Source organism: Papio anubis, chromosome 5 (genome assembly GCF_008728515.1).
Source record: "Papio anubis isolate 15944 chromosome 5, Panubis1.0, whole genome shotgun sequence".
NCBI classification, from domain to species: domain Eukaryota; kingdom Metazoa; phylum Chordata; class Mammalia; order Primates; family Cercopithecidae; genus Papio; species Papio anubis.
The window spans coordinates 153541716-153557507 of NC_044980.1; the positions used below are offsets into that span (position 1 = coordinate 153541716).

At 40.3% G+C, this 15792-nt stretch overlaps 1 protein-coding gene across 1 annotated transcript in view; it reads right to left on the reverse strand.

Annotated features, from left to right (window-relative positions):
• Positions 1-15792, reverse strand: part of ATP10B (ATPase phospholipid transporting 10B (putative)) — a 365220-nt gene that overhangs the window by 323836 nt on the left and 25592 nt on the right. The window lies entirely within an intron of this gene.

Consider the following 15792-nt stretch of genomic DNA (forward strand, 5'->3'; position numbering starts at 1 on the left):
TAGTACATGCTGTGCACTGAAGACACATCAGTGGGCAGAAAGAATCTATCCCATGGACCTTACATAGAAGTAGTGGGAGACAGTAAATAAAGGCATGTGAGGATGGAAAATGCAGAGCAGGAAATGGAGAGACATGGGGAGGGAAACTGGGAAGTGTCTCATATTCTTTTAACAACTGGAACCAAAATCCTGAATAGGCCTGCAGGAATTTTCAGGACGTGGCCCGGGCTGCCTTTCCCGGTAGCCTCATCTTATGCTGAACATCTTCTCATATCTACAACCGGCCGGGGAGGCTTTGCTTCGAGCCTGACGTCTCCTGTCATACCTCCTGCCCCCAGGCCTTGGCATAAACTGTTCCTTCTGCCTAGAATCTTGCTCCCTCTCCTCCTCCCTTCCCTAGTAAATTCTTCAGAAGATGCATTTGCCATTTTGCTAGGGAAGCCTTCCCTGACTCCCTCCTGGCAACGTGATGCTTTTCCTTCAGAGTGTTTGCCTCATCCTTATTTTGCATTCTTCTTTGATTAATATCTGTTTCTTCCACTAAAATGTAAACTCCATGAAGGCAGAGACCACGTATTATTGGGCCCATCCTAGTAAGTAATCTAATAGGAGTTTCATAGATATGTAGAATGAATAAAGAAATTATCTAAAGATGTTCTTTATGGACTAAGTGCTCCTTATGACCCTGCTGAGTTTTTTTTGTTTGTTTGTTTGTTTTTAAATTGAAGCGAAAGTCACATAACCTAAAATTAACCATTTTAGTATGTACAAATGGTGGCATTTAGTACATTTGCAATGTTGTGAAACCATCACCTTGATCTAGTTTTAGCATTTTTATCCCAAAGAAAGAAACCCTCCCCCATTAAGCAGTCAATCCCTATTCTCCTCTGCCCTAGCCCCTGGCAACCACTTAGCTGCTTTCTGTCTCTTTGGATTTGTCTATTCTGGATATGTTATAAGTGGTATTATATAACATGTGGCTTTTTGTATCTGGCTTCTTTCATTTGACAATGTTTCTGAAATTGCTTTTCTCTGTAGGATGCATCAGAACTTTATTGCTTTTTATGGCTGAACAACATTCCATTGTACTGATATGCCATATTATGTTTATCCATTAATCATCTGATGGCCATTTGGGTTGTTTTCATTTTTTTTCTCTTTTATATTTTAGAGCCAGGATCTTGCTCTGTTGCCCAGGCTGTAGTGCAGTGGCACAATCACAGCTCACCACAGCCTCGAACTGCTGGGTACAAGTGATCTTCCCTGCTTCCTGAGTAGCTGGAGCTACAGGCACACGCTGCCATGCCTGGCAATTTTTTTTTTTTTTTTTTTTTTTGGAGAGATAGGTCTCACTATGTTGACCAGGCTGAATTTGACTGTTTCCTTTACTTTTTAATGACTATGAGTGGTGCTGCTATGATCATTTGTGTACGTGTGTGTGTGTGTGTGTGTGTGTGTGTGTTTGAATAACTGTTTTTAATTCTTTTGCATGTATACTAAGGAGTGGAACTGTGGAATTGTACTGTGATTCTCTGTTTAACTTTTTGGGGCCTTTTGTGTAACAGCTACCTATGTTTGTGGAGTTGCTGAGGTTTGCTTCTTTGCCAACATTCTGTGTTGCCAGCCTGCCAGGTCTCCACGACTTGTTCTCATGCTGCTTTGCCAGGTGGCAGAGTAAGTTTAAGCATGCTCTGGAAGAACATCGTGGGTCCCTTGCCTCAGAATCCCATCAGGATTTGCCCTTACACCCAGTGATTTTTCTCTCTTACCTCCCTCCTCCTCCTCTCTGACCTCTTCCTTCTAATGCATGACCTGCTTTTTATCTAAAAATCAGTAAGCTCCATGGAGGAAACAGGTTTTATTTTTTATTTATTTTCTTGAGACAGAGTCTCACTCTGTCGCCCAGGCTGGAGTGCAGTGGCGTAGTCTCAACTCAGTGCAACCTCCACCTCCCAAGGTTCAAGGGATTCTCGTGCTGGGAGTACAGGCACGGGCCACCATGCTAGGGTAATTTTTGTATTTTAAGTGGAGATGAGGTTTCACCATGTTGGCCAGGCTAATCTTGAACTGCTGGCCTCAAGTGATCCACCCACCTCAGCCTCCAAAAATGCTGGGATTACAAGTGTAAGCCACCGTGCCCAGCCAGAAACAGGTTTTAAATGACCCCTTGCAGCAAAAAGTTGCAAGAAAAGTTTTGATAGAAAAAGACATTTTCCCTGGCTCTATTCATTTACTTAGGTGAGCTATTCTTGAAGTTTTGTAAATGGAGAAATTATTTAATCTGAGTCAATGCTCCTATCTATATGAGTGTAGGAATACTACATGTTTTGTAGAGGTGAATGAGAAATATGGGTAAGAGGTCTAGAATTATGCTTGGCAGATAGCACTCCTCTTCAATATAAAGTGGTCATTTGTTATTTTTCTCCAAACCAAGATGCTATAGCAGAGAAACACTATTACATTCATAATTATTTGCTTCAATCAGTAAATTAATGATTTTTTCTTTTATATGTTATTTAGTGAGAAGTTGCAATATTCAACAGATTAGATGGTGATTAAACCTTCCTATGGCTTTTCATCGCATTTAGACTAAAACCCAAACTCCTAGTTCCTTCCAAGGCCTCCCAGAATTCACGTTATCTGGCTCCTGTCTCTCCCTTCAGCTATATTCTTAGGCCTCTCCCAATGTCGCATGCTCCAGCCATGCTGACTTGCTGTTCTGGTGACCTCAATTTCATGCCACTAAGGTCCTTAGCATTAGCTGATGAATGGCCTTGAACATTATTCTCCAAACTTCCCCAGGCTTCTGTTTTCAACTTAATGAATTGCCTCCATTCAGACAGACTATTCCTTATGCTTTAAATTTAAAACAAAAAGATCATTTTTTTTTTTTTTGGTCACTGCATGATTTTTGTTTTCCTTTAAAAAGTAATTATTTGTTTACTTGACTGTGGTACGTTCCCACTTTCTAAACTGTGAACCCCATTAAGCACAAAAACCTTGTATTGCTTTTCCCTATAAACAAAGAATATTCTACAAACCTCCGCTTTGTCAAATGAATCAAGTCATGATTTATCTTCCATCCCTTGTGTCCAAATTGTCTCTAGTTACTCTATCTCCAATTCCACAGGCAAGTAAAAAACGATAATAAGAGACAATACAGGTTTGGCTGGCAAGATGGATGAATAGGAACAGCTCCAGTGTGCAGTTCCCAGAGAGATCAACGCAGAAGGCTGGTGATTTCTGCATTTCCAACTGAGGTATCTGGCTAATCTCACTGGGACTGGTTAGACAGTGGGTGCAGCCCACGGAGGGTGAGCCAAAGCAGGGTGGGGTGTCACATAACCCGGGAAGCACAAGGAGTTGAGGAACTCCCTCCTAAGTCAAGGGAAGCCGTGAGGGACTGTGCCATGAAGAATGGTGCATTCCAGCCCAGATACTATGCTTTCCCCACGGTCTTTGCAACCCGCAGACCAGGAGATTTCCTCAGGTGCCTACACCACCAGGGCCCTGGGTTTCAAGCACAAAACTGGGCAGCCATTTGGGCAAACACTGAGCTAGCTGCAGTTTTTTTTTTTTTTTTCCATACGCAAGTGGTGCCCGGAATGCCAGTGAGACAGAACCGTTTACTCCCCTGGAAAGGGGGCTGAAGCCAGGGAGCCAGTGGTATAGCTCAGCGACTCCCACTCCCACAAGGCCAACGAGCTAAGATCCACTGGCTTGAAATTCTCACTGCCAGCACAGCAGTCTGAAGTTGACCTGGGGTGCTTGAGCTTGGTGGGTGGAGGGGTGTACACCATTACTGAGGCTTGAGTAGAGGTTTTCTCCTCCCAGTGTAAATAAAGCCACAGGGAAATTTGAACTGGGGAGAGCCCACTTCAGAGATGTATAGCCAGTGTAGCCAGACTGCGTCTCTAGATTCCTTCTCTCCGGACAGGGCATCTCTGAAAGAAAGGCAGCAGCCCCAATCAAGGGCTTATAGATAAAACTCTTATCTCCCTGGGATAGAGCACCTGGGGGAAGGGGCAGTTGTAGGTGCAGCTTCAGCAGACTTAACTGTTCCTGCCTGCAAGCTCTGAAGAGAGCAGCAGATCTCCCAGCGCAGCGCTCAAGCTCTGCTGAGGGACAAACTGCTTCCTCAAGTGTGTCCCTGACCCCCGTACCTCCTGACTGGAAAACACCTCCCAGCAGGGGGCAACAGACACCTCATGCAGGAGAGCGCTGGGTGGCATCTGGCAGGTACCCCTCTTGGATGAAGCCTCCAGAGAAAGGAATAGGCAGCAATCTTTGCTGTTCTGCAGCCTCCGCTGGTGATAACCAAGCAAACAGTGTCTGGAGTGGACCTCCAGCAAACTCCAGCAGACCTGTAGCAGAAGGGGCTGACTGTTAGAAGGAAACCTAACAAACAGAAAGGAATAGCATCAACATCAATAAAAAGAACATCCACACAGAAACCCCATTTGAAGGTCACCAACATCAAAGACAAAAGGTAGATAAATCCATGAAGATGAAGAAAAACCAGCACAAAAAGACTGAAAATTGCATAAACCAGAACACCTCTTCTCCTCCCAGGGTTCACAACTCCTCACCAGCAAGGGAATAAAACTGGTTGGAGAATGAATTTGATGAACTGACAGAAGCAGGCTTCAGAAGGAGGGTAATAACAAACTCCTCTGAGCTAAAGCAGCATGTTCTAGTCCAATGCAAGGAAGCTAAGAAACTTGAAAAAAGGTTACATGAATTGCTAACTAGAATAACCAGTTTAGAGAAGAATATAAATAACCTGATGGAGCTGAAAAACACAGCACGAGAACTTCGTGAAGCATATACACATATCAATAGCTGAATCGATCAAGCGGAAGAAAGGATATCAGAGATTGAAGATCAACTTAATGAAATAAAGCATGAAGACAAGATTAGAGGAAAAAAAGAATGGAAAAGAACAAAGCCTCCAAGAAATATGGGACTATATGAAAAGACCAAACCTGTGTTTGGTGTACCTGAAAGTGATGGGGAGAATGGAAACACATTGGAAAACACTCTTCAGGATATTACCAGAAGAACTTCCCTGACCTAGCAAGACAGGCCAACATTCAAATTCAGGGAATACTGAGAACACCACAAAGATACTCCTCAAGAAGAGCAACCCCAAGATGCATAATCACCAGATTCACCAATGTTGAAATGAAGGAAAAAAATGTTAAGGGAAGCCAGAGAGAAAGGCCAGGTTACCCACAAAGGGAAGCCCATCAGACTAACAGTGGATCTCTCTGCAGAAAACCTATAAGCCAGAAGAGAGCAGGGGCCAATATTCAACATTCTTCAGGAAAAGAATTTTCAACCCAGAATTTCATATCCAGTCAAACTAAGCTTCACAAGTGAAGGAGAAATAAAATCCTTTACAAACAAGCAAATACTGAGAGATTTTGTCACTACCAGGACTGCCTTACAAGAGCTCCTGAAGGAGGCACTAAACATGGAAAGGAACAACCAGTATCAGTCACTACAAAAATATACCAAATTTTAAAGACCATCGAAACTCTGAAGAAACTGCAATAACTCATGGATAAAATAACCAGTTAGCATCATAATGACAGGATCAAATTCACACATAACAATATTAATCTTAAATGTAAACAGGCTAAATGCCCCAATTAAAAGACAGAGACTGGCAAATTGGATAAAGAGTGAAGAACCATCAGTGTGCTGTATTCAGGAGACCCATCTCACCTGCAAAGATACACATAGACTCAAAATAAAGGGGTGGAGAAATATTCACCAAGCAAATGGAAAGCAAAAAAATGAGGGTTGCAATTCTAATCTCTGATAAAACAGGCTTTAAATCAACAAAGATCAAAAAAGACAAAGAAGGGCATTACATAATGGTAAAGGGACCAATGCAACAAGAGCTAACTATCCTAAATATATATGCACCCAATACAGGAGCACCAAGATTCATAAAGCAATTTCTTAGAGACCTAAAAAGAGACTTAGACTCCCACACAATAATAGTGGGGGACTTTAACACCCCACTGTCAATATTAGACAGATCAATAAGACAGAAAATTAACACGGAAATCCAGGACTCGAACTCAGCTGTGCACCAAGTGGACCTAATAGACATCTACAGAACTCTGCACTCCAAATCAACAGAATATGCATTCTTCTCAGCACCACGTAGCACTTATTCTAAAACTGACCACATAATTGGAAGTAAAACACTCCTCAGCAAATGTAAAAGAATAGAAATCATAACAAAGTCTCTCAGACCACAGTGGAATCAAATTAGAACTCAGAATTAAGAAACTCCCTCAAAACCATACAACAAATGGAGCTGAACAACCTCCTCCTGAATGATTACTGGGTAAAGAATGAAATGAAGGCAGAAATAAAGAAGTTCTTTGAAACCAATGAGAACAAAGATGCAACATACCAGAATCTCTGGGACATAGCTAAAGCAGTGTTTAGAGGGACATTTGTAGCACTTATTGCCCACAGGAGAGAGGAAAGATCTAAAACCGACACCCTAACATCACAATGAAAAGAACTAGAGAAGCAAGAGCAAACAAATTCAAAAGCTAGCAGAAGACAAGAAATAACTAAGATCAGAGCAGAACTGAAGGAGATAGAAACACAAAAAAAACCTTAAAAAAAAAAAAAAATCAGTGAATCCAGGAACTGGTTTTTTGAAAAGAACAAAAAACAAAAAGCAAAATAGACAGCTAGCCAGACTAATAAGAAAAGAGAGAAAAATCAAATAGACACAATAAAAAAAAAGATAAAGGGTATATCACCACTGATCCCACAGAAATACAAACTACCATCAGAGAATACTATAAACACTTCTACACAAATAAGCTGGAGAATCAAGAAGAAATTGATAAATTCCTGGACACATACACCCTCCTAAGACTAAACCAGGAAGAAGCTGAATCCCTGAATAGACCAATAACAAGTTCTGAAATTGAGGCAGTAATTATTAGCCTATCAACCACAAAAAGCACAGGACCAGATGGATTCACAGATGAATTCTACCAAAGGTATAAACAGGAGCTGGTACCATTTTTTTTTCTGTAACTATCCAAACAATAGAAAAAGAGGAACTCCTCCCTAACTCATTTTATGAGGTCAATATCATCCTGATACCAAAACCTGGCAGTGACACAACAACAACAACAACAACAGCAGATTTCAGGCCAATATCCCTGGTGAACATCAATGAGAAAATCCTCAATAAACTACTGGGAAACTAAATCCAGCAGCACATGGAAAAGCTTATTCACCACGATCAAGTTGGCTTCATCCCTGGGAGGCAAGGCTGGTTCAACATATGGAAATCAATAAATGTAATCCATCACATAAACAGAACCAATGACAAAAACCACATGATTATCTCAATAGAGGCAGAAAATGCCTTCGATAAAATTCAATACTATTTTATGCTAAAAACTCTCAATAAACTAGTTATTGATGGAATGTATCTCAAAATAGTGAGAGCCATTTATGGCAAACCCACAGCCAATATCATACTGAATGGGAAAAAGCTGGAAACATTCCCTTTGAAAAGCAGTACAAGATGATAATGCCCTTTCTCACCACTCCTATTCAACATAGTTTTGGAAGTTCTGGCCAGGGCAATCTGGCATGAGAAAGAAATAAAGGTATTCAAATAGGAAGAGAGGAAGTCAGACTGTCTCTGTTTGCAGATGACATCATTATACATTTAGAAAATCCCATCGTCTCAGCCCAAAATTTCCTTAAGCTGATAAGCAACTTCAGCTAAGTCTCAAGTTAAAAAAAAAAAAATCAATGCAAAAATCACAAGCATTCCTATACACCAATAATAGACAGAGAGCCAAATCATGAGTTAACTCCCATTCACAATTGCTACAAAGAAAAAATACCTAGGAATCCAACTTACAAGGGATGTTAAGGACCTCTTCAAGGAGAACTACAAACCATTGCTCAAGGAAATAAGAGAGGACACAAACAAATGGAAAAACACGCCATGCTCATGGATAGTAAGAATCAATATCATGAAAATGGCCATACTGCCCAAAGTAATTTACAGATTCAATGCTATTCCCATCAAGCTACCATTGACTTCCTTCACAGAATTAGAAGAAAACTATTTTAAATTTCATATGTAACCAAGAAAGAGCTCATATAGCCAAGACAATCCTAAGCAAAAAGAACAAAGCTGGAGGCATCACACTACCTGACTTCAAACTATAGTACAAGGCTACAGTAATCAAAACAGTACAGAACTGGTACCAAAACAGACATATAGACCAATGGAACAGAACGGAAGCCTCAGAAATAACACATATCTACAACCACCTGATCTTTGACAAACCTGCAAAAACAAGCAATGAGGAAAGGATGTCCTATTTAATAAAAAGTGTTGGGAAAACTGACTAGCCATATGTAGAAAACTGAAACTGGACCCCTTGCTTACACCTTATATAAAAATTAACTCAAGATGGATTAAAGAATTAACATAAGACCTAAAACCATAAAAAGTAAAAGATAACCTAGGTAATACCATTCAGGACATAGGCATGGGCAAAGACTTCATGACTAAAACACTAAAAGCAATGGCAACAAAAGCCAAAATTGACAAATGGGATCTAATTAAACTAAAGAGCTTCTGCACAGCAAAAGAAACTATCATTAGAGTGAACAGGAAACCTACAGAATGGGAGAAAATTTTTGCAATCTATCCATCTGACAATGGGCTAATATCCAGAATCTACAAGGAACTTAAATTTACAAGAAAAAACAACCCCATCAAAATGTGGGCAAATGATATGAACAGACACTTCTCAAAAGACGACATTTATGTGGCCAACAAACATATGAAAAGAAGCTCATATCACTTGTTATTAGAGAAATGCAAATCAAAGCACAATGAGATACCATCTCATGCCAGTTAGAATGGTGAGCATTAAAATGTCAGGATAACAACAGATGCTGGAAAGTATGTGGAGAAATAGGAACACTTTTACACTGTTGGTGAGAGTATAAATTAGTTCAACCATTGAGGAAGACAGTGTGATGATTCCTCAAGGATTTAGAACCAGAAATACCATTTGACTCAGCAATCCCATTACTGGATATATACCCTATAAATCATTCTACTATAAAGACACATGCACACATATGTTTATTGCAGCACCATTCACAGTAGCAAAGACTTGGAACCAATCCAAATGCCCATCAATGACAGACTAGATAAAGAAAATGTGGCACATATGCACCATGGAGTACTATGCAGCCATAAAAAAGGATGAGTTCATGTGCTATGCAGGGACATGGATGAATCTGGAAACCATCATTCTCAGCAAACTAACACAGGAATAGAAAACCAAACACCACATGTTCTTACTCATAAGTGGGAGTTGAATAATGAGACACATGGACACAGGGAGGGGGACATCACACACTGGGGCCTGCCAGGGGTTGGGGGGTAGGGGAGGGATAGCATTAGGGGAAATACCTAATATAGGTAATGGGTTGATGGGTGCATCAAATCACCATAGCACATGTATGCCTATTTAACAAACCTGCACATTCTGCACATGTATCCCAGAACTTAAAGTATAGTAATAATAAAAAGAGAGACAATATAAAAGCATTTCCATTTACACATATGGAGATGCTGCTGCCTTTTAAAGCCAGTTTGATATTGAAAGGGGGGTCACAGTTTTTAGTAGGTTATGAAGAAAAATACTGTAAGCACCCCTTACCAGGAAAATGAAATGATAGGGACAAAATACCAGATTTTCTAATATTTATTAAAAATAAAGTGGGGAAAGAAAAAATGTGGTCATGTAGAAGGCTTTTGGGAGACAGGGTGGTGATAGGAGAAACTACAAAGGGGTATTAGGAAACTTTGGGGTGACAGATGTGTTTTTGGTCTTCACTGTGGTAATGGTTTCACAGGATATGTCTAAGTTACAAATTGTATGTTTTAAATATTTATTATATGCAATTATAATTGCAATTACAGTATAATACATTCAATTATATGCATCTCTCCCCCCCCAAAAGGATTTATACTTTTCAGAGAGTCACTGAAAAAAGTACATTTTTTCAGTGACATGAGTAATACATGTTCATCACAAATATTTTTTAAAATACAAGTAGGCAAAAATAGTTTATTGTATGCAATTATACCTTGAGTAAGCTGTTAAAAGCTAAAAAATTAGATGACAGAGAACAGTAATGGATTTTCTCTGGCTGGGAGGCTCAGGATCTAAGTTCCCATCAGTGGATATAATGCATCTCACTGATTCTGGGAATTCTGGAATGGGGCACTCCGGAGGTCCTTTTCCCAGAGTGTGGGACAGCTGCCATCCAGTCCTCCTCAGCTCCACCCTGGCAGAGCAGAGGCAAGAAATCGCCCATTACCCACTCCAGGGGAAGCCTTCCAGCCCAGACAAGAATGCTCTGGGCAGATGTTGTGTTGTGGTTACGTTATTTTTTCCTGCATAAGAGTGTGGAGCTCAGACACACAGATCAGTAGCTGCTGTAGAAAATCCATCACTTCCCGTGCAGCCCTCCCAGTCACCTCTCCTGATCCTGCCTTCCATCTCCCAGCCTTCCCCCAACTACTGAGTAGTTCTCCAGGTTATAGACAAGACATCCCTACCCCTTCAATCTTTTCTTTTTCCCATTTTTATTCATGCATATTTTCTTTCTCTTTTTTTCTTGTTCTATTCCCCCTTTAAATCCAAAATTAATATTTATTAAACACTGCGGGATCAAGAGCTTTACTTATTTTATGTAATCCTTAAAACCACCACAGGAAACACTTTCTGTCATGATTCCCATTTTACAGACGAGCAAAACGATGCAGTGACAGGTTCACGGCTTGCTGATGCCCTGCCTCTTGTAAATACAGAGGTAGGATTAAACCTCCGTCTTCTCCAGAGTCTCAGCTCTTAACTTCTAAATATACTTCCTTTCATTATTTTCCCAAATTTTCCTCATTCTTTTCCCTTTACACAGGTGTTAATGTGTGTGCTACTGCCATTAGCTGAAGTATTGTTTATGAAATATATTTAACGTAGAAGTACATTAAATGGTATAGAAAATGGTTATTGCATACTGTTACACACAAAGAACACCTTCAATAATTATGTACATTAAGATCAGGACATATGTATATAACAAGTTAGAAGCATATACACCAAAATATATCTGCATTATGGGATGGTAGATAAGATTTACTTTCTTTTTGCTTATTTGTGGTTTAAAAAATAATTGTGATGAACACATATGACTCATGTCATTGAGAAAAGAACAAGAACGCGCTCTGAAAAGTATAAATCCTTAGGCGGGGGGAGAGATGCATTTTTTTTTCTTATAATCTCGGTTATTTCTGACTAGCAGCTGGTGCCTCATCTCTTCCAGGAGCAATACAATGTGATTGCTCTGAATTTGTAGGAAAATATCAAAGGTGCAAATCAAAACGCATCTGAAGCAAAACTCCGTTCTCAGCTCAGAATGGGGGATTTCTTCCCTCAGAGTCACCACAAGCCAAACTGAGGAGGAGCTCTGTCCGGGGAATGCTTTGCAAATACTATGAACTTGACACCAAAGCTACGTTCTACCTAAGATTTCTGCATCTCCTTCACCTCCACTACCTCTTTCCTTCTTCTTCTGGGTTTGGAACTTGCATTTATACCTACCTTTAAAATCTGTCATTGTTTGCTCTTAATAAAGTGTTAAGAGAAACTTCAAAGTTTCTTATACTTCCCCAACTTGATTTTGGATCAGTTCAAGTAAAAAGTTATGTCTCCTTTGTTTCTCAGTGTATCTCCAGCAGCTAAGGATTCATTCATTAAATTAAAGTAGTTAGAATGTCTTTGTCCTGAACACTGGGCTGAATGCTGGGGATTTAGTAAGAAAAAGGTAGACGATGTTCAGGCCTCCCTAGCTTATGGGGAAGGAGCAACCAATAAATATGCAGTGAAATCAAACACTGATGGGTTCTGAAAAGCACCATGAAGGGAATACAGAAAGTGATACAATAAAGAGTAACTGAGGGGCTGACTTTAGCTGTGGTGGTCAGGAAAGGCCTTACATTTGAGTTGAGAATTGAAACTATGGTGGTTGAATAGGGAGTACAGGGTAGGTACTCATCGAATATTTGGTTCATAAATGAATAGGTCAACTATTTCTCCATCATACCCGACAGTACTTTTTGTATAGTAGGAGACCAATAAGTTGTTGAACTTGGTTCAGAGAATAGGTTGTTGAGCTCCTGTTATCTGCTAAGCACCATGTTTTATAGATGACACCTTACTTAATCTACCTAGCGACCACATGATGTAGTTATTTATTTTCCTACATTCTGCTGTTGAGTAAAATAAAGTTAATTTGCCCAAGGTCACCCAGCTGATGAGTCAAAGACCATGATCCAAGCCCTCATCTGTTGGGCATCTTCTAAAATGTACCTACTTCTACTAATTCCTGATAGAGGAAAGGTATGAGGTCATATACAAAAAGGGTTTAATCAGAAAACTAACTAAAAATAAGCACATTACTATTTACATGGTGCAAATTCAAAACTAAACGGTAGTTTTATAGAATTCACTTGCTCTTTTAAGTGTGAGGTAAAATTCTAGAAAAATGAGACCTTGAAGAAAAAAAGAAAATTTAGTCTCATAGCATTGGTAATACCTCAAGTAGATACTGAGGCTTCCACAAAGTATTCCGGTGGGCATGAGGGTTGAAGAGGACTGAGTGAGACTTGGAACCCTATTTTCTAGGTGTTGCAATTAATTTGCTATGTGACCTTAAAGAAACAAACTCACTACTTTCAACTTCAGGGTCCCTAATGATGCCCTTGCTGTCAAACACTCAGCAACATGAGAGATTTTGGCAAATGTATAGGTGAGACCTAGAGGGGTTAAAGTTCCCTGAAAATGAAGAAACACCAGGCATTTGATGAAACAAAGAATGGCAGAGTTGAAAATAGTCTTGAAGTCGGTTCTGGGAGAAAGGAATGGAGCTCATGACAGAGGAAAAAGGAATAATGTCAGACTGAGAACTGAGCATGATAGAGAAAAGTTTGGGCATCTTTTCTTCCAAATATCCATAGACTCACTGATAGCAGTGCCTAGTATTTTCTATTTTTCCCTTATGGGACCTATCAGAGGGTCCAACACATATTAGGTGCTTAACAAGTGACTGATTAATAATTTCAAATATTCTGAGAGATTTGAAGGGACATATTGATTAGTAAGTGATAGAGAAAACAAGAAAATCTTAAAGTCAGATGACTAAAAGGGTCCTCTGTGTAAGCGCAGGGTGTTTGTAATCAGCAATTAGGACAGGCACAGAGGATGAGCCTACCTGTGTTTGAATGGGTGCGCACAAGTACCTGGTAGGAGGATCTGTGGATGCCAGCACTGGATTTGGAAGAGAAATGTCAGCAACTACTTTGCCTTAAAAACTAATGATTAATAGTAACTGTTAACAACAGCGAATGGCTATTTATTACTAGCCATGTGGCAGACTAAAAAGGAAGGAGTCTTAGAGATGATCCACTCAAACCATGATAGCTTACAGACAGAGAAGCTGATGCCCAGAAACGTGCTCAGGGCTATGTATAGCTCATTTAGGTCAGACCCAAGACTGGAGCCTGGTCTGCTGACTAAAGTTTCTAGGTTTACCAGGATGGGCTTCAAAGAAGCCTCTCCCAGTTCTTGATGTGGTGAGACTGAGCAGGTTGCAAACATTGGAGCTTGAAGGGTCCCCCATGCAGTCCCCAGTTCACCATTCCTAGAGCACAGAAAGAGGCACTTCCATCAGGCCTTGGTGTACAGGCTCTCACAGGTCCAAACACATTTTGTTGTCTGCATTGGGAGTAGCTTTACAGAGTCATCAAAGGATCAGAGCCACAGAGCGTTTCTCTGTAAATGGAAAACTTGCAATAACATGAATCTGCTTTATCCTATTGTGCAAAATGTCAAATACCTAACAATTTGATGGTCCACTGCAAATGAAATGTAACAGAAGCCGTGCCTACAGTTTTACTATCATTTTTCCATCCCATTTAGATTATGGTAGAGCCACCCTCTCATCATTTAAGGTATCTCTGTCACATGCTTGACAAAAATGCAGCTCAGCTACTTCCTTCAGTTATCTCACACAGAAGATTAGAATAGGAGCAGAGTGTTGCTTGCCTGCCCTTCTTGTATTTTCCTTGGGTAAAGAGGAGGTCAGGTGTGCAGAGCAGCTGCAAACTGCAGCTCTATTAGCACCCGAGGTCAGCAAGGAATAGACTCAGCTTTAGGTATCTGTTACTCTGGCTAATAGCCCAGGTTGGTGTCTGCCTGGTGAATAAAGAGGCAGAACATATGGGAAGTAAGGATATTAGGGTCAGCCTCATCTGACAGTTTCTTCGCCATAGGCTTGAGTACTGATGGCGTCAGCAGTACAGGCTTCAACAACCCCACCTAAGGGGGCTTCCTGGTGAGGATACCACCTCTACTACACTGCTCCCCTGGGAAAGCTCCCAGCGGGCAAGGAAGAGGCCAGTGTTTTTTATTTATTTATTTATTATTTTTTACTATCAGGAAGTTGGATATGATGTCCTGCTTTTTAAAGGGGGCTTACATTCAGAAACCTTCAGAACATTGTTAGTCTAATGATTGATAGTACAAAGTCTCAGAGTCAGATTGCCAGGGTTTCCACTTCCTAGCTAGGTCACCTACTCAATCTCTTTGAGCCTCATATCCTTATCTATATATTGAGATGGAGATATCAATAGTATTTGCATTACAGGGCAACTGTGAGGAATAGATATTGGATTTTCACAATCTGGACATGGATGCAAGATAGGTGCACCGTCCTGACAAGGTACACGGTATCACATTACTAATCTAAAGATCTCTCTATAGATATATATTTCCCTGTGTGCGTGCGTGTGTGTTTACGTTTCACATTACCTACAATATATATTTCAGCTAATGTGATACCTTGTCAAGACTGTGTGCCCAACTTGCAATACATATTTTAGGCAAAATAGACATTTTGCCAACATCAGCACGAGTGAAGGAAAGGGATGAGCAGATTCTTGAATTATGTACAATAATGTATCTATAATGTTCTGAAGAGCAGTTGGCACAAAGCAAGGGCTGTACAAATGACAGCTATTATAATCATAGGAATGTGGGGGCTGGTGGCGCTTCTATTGCCAACATTAACCATGTGTTTATTTTCACGGAGACCTTATGCTTCCCGTAGGTGCCAGCATAAGACAGCGTGGCTTCACTTGGCGCCTGACGGTGAAGTGTGAGAAGCATAGAATGATAGCTGGAAGGGGACAAGGGGATTCGGAGAATTTTGAAACAAACTCTAGCTATTTTGCAAATGGGGAGACTGAGTCCCAAAGAGAAGAGGAGATTCTTTAAGGCTATTCAATGAGTGAGAAAATATATACAGTTTAAACAAGCTGGAAGAAAGATTAGAGCTAGCAGTTATTGAACAGTAACTCTGGACTGGGTATTATACCAAGCCCTTACAACAACCCTACTATTTATATACTACTGCACTGTTAGTCCCATTTTACAGCTAAGTAAGCTGAGGCTCAGGGAGTTTAAGAAACCAGCCTAATGTCAGACAGCTAGTTTGGTACTAGAGTTTGTGTTCTTGTGTTCTTGACTACTACGTTATATTGTGTATGCAACTTTTCCTCATAGAACTGTAGGTAAGGGGGATTTAATTTATATTCAGGGAGATTTAATTTATATTCAGCCTTGTGGAATAGCCCAACTT